Below are 3,840 nucleotides of genomic sequence, written 5' to 3' on the forward strand. Positions count from 1 at the left end.
CTCGGTTGCCAGGGCAACGTCAGGACGCGTTAGGGCCTAACTCCAGCTCGGCACCTGCCTGCCGCCCCAGCGAGGAGAGGAGGCCGGGAGCGCAGTTTCAGTGGAGCCCTTGCCATGGCCTCCCTACGCAATGCCAGCCCCTGGCTGAGAAATTACTTCAAGGAGAACTATATTCCTCAGGTCTGCGAGGTACTGGAGCATCTTGGCGGCGGAGTTAGAAGGGGGAGGAATCGGAAGGGGTTTCCCAGAGGAGGGCTAGGGTTTGGCGGGGTGAGGGAGTGGAGAGGAGATAGGGAATGGAAGAGGATGAAGTTAGCTTTGGTTAGGTCTGGGCTGAAGCTAGAGACCCGAGAGAAGACAGAGGGCTGAGGGTGGTGGAAAGAGGGGAGTGGCCGACATCTCCCAGGAGAAAGAGCGCAGGGCCCCAGGACAGAAACTCCAAACTCCAACTTTGAAGGTTTGGAGAAGAGCCTGGAGACAAGATCAGGAGTGAGAAAGAAGTACCTTAGGGACAAAGGAAGGAAACCAGGGGAGTGTGGCTTTATGAAGAGAGTGGGCGATAGTGTCCACTAAGATAAGGACCTGAAGGGGTCTAGAGGGTACGGCCCAAGGCCAGCCTGAGGTTTCAATGGAGCGATGAAGGCAGAAGGTAGATGGGGGTTAGCTAAGGGGAAAGGGGAAGGAGAGACCGTAGGAGGGAAAGTAGCCAGCTTTTTGTGAAGGGAAGGATCCCACACCTAGTATTTTCCTAAACCGGAGGAAGGACTGCCCCCACTCCTCACCATAACAGGAGGGGAGAAGGACAGGATAGGAGTGGGCAGGTTTTGTAGGTCGTCAAGGAAGTTCTCTGGTGGCTTTTTTTTTTAACAAATATTTGGTGAGACGTTTGCCAAGAATGTGTATGTTTGGGTAGGGATAAAGGAAACAGTGGTGAAGTATGGGGACATGAGGCAGAGAGGTCTAGGGAAGGAAAGAGAAGGTGAGCAGTATTGAGAGCCCAGCTGGGGTAGTGACTCTCCTATCCAGTTGGGAGGGCAGTTTGGTACAGTTCCCCTCCCTTATGGATGGTAATTTAATAAAATGTTAAATGCATCTGACTTTGACCATTTCCACTTCTAGGGATCCACTATAGAGCTATACCTGCATATAGGATTAGAAGGATGTATAGGATATTCATCATAACATTTTTAATAGTGAAAATAGTAAATAACGTAAAGGTGAATACAAGAACAGGATATTATGTAGAATTAAGTATATCTGTACCTTTTGAGAAGAAAAGCTCCCCAAGACATATTAAATTTAAAAAAAGAAAATACAAGTTCCCATCAAAGTGTCTACTAAAATCTAGCTACTTACCTGATTTCACATATGTATGTATGTCTAGCTGTGTATGTATACATATGTACGTATAAATGTATAGGTGTGTTTAAATGTGTATATATATATCTATATTTAAGAATAATACATGCATAGAACATATGCGAAACTATTTACAGCAAATGTTTTGGGGGATGGTTTTAGAGGAGAATTCTCATTTTTCACTCTATACACATCTGTATTGATTTACATTTTGTGATACATTTCATTTATATTTTACCTTTATATAATTATGTTTGAAAATATGTAGAGAGCATGTGCTCATCTTCCCAATTGTGTGATTTTCTCAAGTAGCACTCAGTAACCCACTTGTAGGTACATAAATACAAGTTGACTTCATCCAGGATAGGAGTTTGCCAGGCATGTAGAATGGAAGGGCAATGGTGAGGGTTCTAGGTTTTTGAGAGTGCCCGAAGTGATGGGCCACAGACTCTAGGACTAGGAAATGAGAATAAAACATCATACGGATATGTCAGTAGAAAGTGCAGGCTCCTGAGGGGTGAGTGAAGAGGGCTGGAGGGAGTCATTGAGTGAGGAAGCTGGGAAAGTAGGAGGTAGGAGTCAGAAAGTGGAATATTTGTATTTAAGATTCAGGATAAAGCCATTCTGAGTGATGATAGTCCAGGTTGGCCATGGAGCAGGTAGCAGAGTGGATTTGAGTTGAGGGTCAGGGAGCATCAGGGAAGTGATAGTCACTTGAGCTTACTGAATCTGTTTTCTGTTGTGTCCAGTCTACTGTTAAATACATCACATGAGTTCTTCATTTCAGATAGAATGTTTTCCAGTTCTAGAATGTCCCTTTGATTCTTCGTACACATTCCAATGAAAATTCTGCATCTTTTCACCCCTTTGGTCTGTCAGTTCCTGTTTTCTTTAACATGTTAACTCATGTTCTTTTAAAATTGTTGTCAACGTAAATTTGAGTTAACATATTTATTAGAATTTAATTGTTAGGATAGAATAAATGTTCTTTATTTAAATCACTGGCTTGATTTCTGTCTCCTGACTGGACCTTGACTGACGCAGGAGACAGCTGGAAAGGGAAACAAGGGAACTTTCTGGGGATTTGGAAAATGACTACGAGGTGTGAATGTATCCACTGTCAAAATTATACAGCTAAGATCTGTGCATTTGAATTCATGTAAATTTTACCTAAAAAATGTAATTGAGAACAGGTAGGAAAATGGATGGATATATAAATAATATAAGAATCAGAATGGTGATAATTGTCAAAACTGGGTGATGGTGGTCATTGTTTATATATGTTTGACATTTTCCATAATAAAAACTCAAAATAAAAGGCATATCCTGTTGTTTTTTTTTCATAATGTCTGTAGCTAGGGATGGGTGGAATTACAGGCGTGATTTGTCTGTATAGCCATTTTCTGTGCTTGCTTGCCGTATCCATTATCCATGGCTATGTAATTCAACTGCAACATTTCGTGACTTAAAACAACAGGAATCACTTAGTTTGCCCAACAATCTGAAATTCTGGCAAGGTCTTTCAGGAAGAGATGTCTCTGCCCCATGTGGTTCTATCTGGGCTGGATCAACAGGGGGTTAAAGATCCATTAAAAAAAGAATAGTTTTATTGATTTTGAGAGAGAGACAGGGAGAAGAGAGAAACGTCAAGTGAGAGAGTAACATCCATCAGCTGCCTCCTGCAGGCCCCCTACCAGGGACCAGGCCTGCAACCCAGCCATGTGCCCTAGCCAGAATCAAACCAGCGACCTTTCGATTGACACCCAACTAACTGAGCCAGCTAAAGTGAGTTAAATGGTTCACTCACATGCTTGGCAAGTTAGTGCTGGGTGCTGGCTGGGAGTTCAGCTAGGTCTGTGAACAAGTAGGCGTGGTTCCTTCACATGGGCCTCTCCAGGGGCTACTTGGACTTCCTCACAGTGTGGTGGCTCGGTTTTAAGACCAAGCATCCCCAGAGAGAACGATGTAGAAGTTCTATCACCATTATGACTGCAGCTCAGATGTCCAAATAACGTTATTTTCACCTCGATTCAAAAGGAGGGAACATAGACCCTACTTGTTTTCATTCATTCTTAAGAGATATATTTATTTGTGGGATTTGTATCACAAAGTGAGACTTGGTATTTTACATATTAGCTCAAATTTGTATGCTGTAAATCTTCACAGAGTGCCACCACACAGTATCATCATTTTAATTCTGGCACAGAGTCTCCAAATGGGCTAAGGTTGACTTGGCTATCTGTCATCACTATACTGGTTTTCTTTGTTTTAAAATTGAATTTATTGGAGTGCAGGTTTCAAGTGTACAACTAAACAAACCCCATCATCTGCACACTGTATCATGTGCCCATCATCCCAAGCAATTTCTTTCTGTCCCCATTTCCCCCCACTTTTCCCACCTCCACCTACCCCCACCCCCCTCACCCCTGTTTCCCTCTGGCTATCACCACACTGTTGTCTGTGTCTATGTGCTGTGTAAAT

The sequence above is a fragment of the Myotis davidii genome, unplaced genomic scaffold (assembly GCF_000327345.1).
Source record: "Myotis davidii unplaced genomic scaffold, ASM32734v1 scaffold125, whole genome shotgun sequence".
Lineage (NCBI taxonomy): Eukaryota > Metazoa > Chordata > Mammalia > Chiroptera > Vespertilionidae > Myotis > Myotis davidii.